Genomic DNA, 403 nt, shown 5'->3' with positions numbered 1-403 from the left:
TGATCTCTTTTATTCGCCATGCTGCAGAGCAGGTGGAGCAGGCTGGGCCTCTGCCTTTGCTTCCAGGAGCTGCTAGTGACAAATCTGGTGGCCCTGTTCCACAGCCTGGGGGGGCCAGTGCTCCTTGGGGGGAGGGGGAAGGACGGGAAGAGGCACATGCCCCCACCCCGGTCCCACAGCAGACGGGCACGTGGGTGGAGCTAGGATTTAGAAATAGGGGTGCAGGTGGGGCGGCCCATCCTCTTGTACAAAACACCAACTCTGGCCACGAAGTCGGTGCTCTCTTGTGATGTGTAGACCAGGTAGACTTTCTTCCCTGGCAGTGCAGGCAGGGAGGTAAACGATCTTCCTTGTTCTGCAGTGAAGGGAACTTCTGGAGGGACTGGATGTATTCAAATCAGCT

The sequence above is a fragment of the Gavialis gangeticus genome, unplaced genomic scaffold (assembly GCF_001723915.1).
Source record: "Gavialis gangeticus isolate Ggan-Ray unplaced genomic scaffold, GavGan_comp1, whole genome shotgun sequence".
Taxonomy (NCBI): Eukaryota; Metazoa; Chordata; order Crocodylia; family Gavialidae; genus Gavialis; species Gavialis gangeticus.
The sequence above is the reverse complement of the archived record's forward strand: the minus strand, read 5'-3'. Positions refer to the sequence as shown.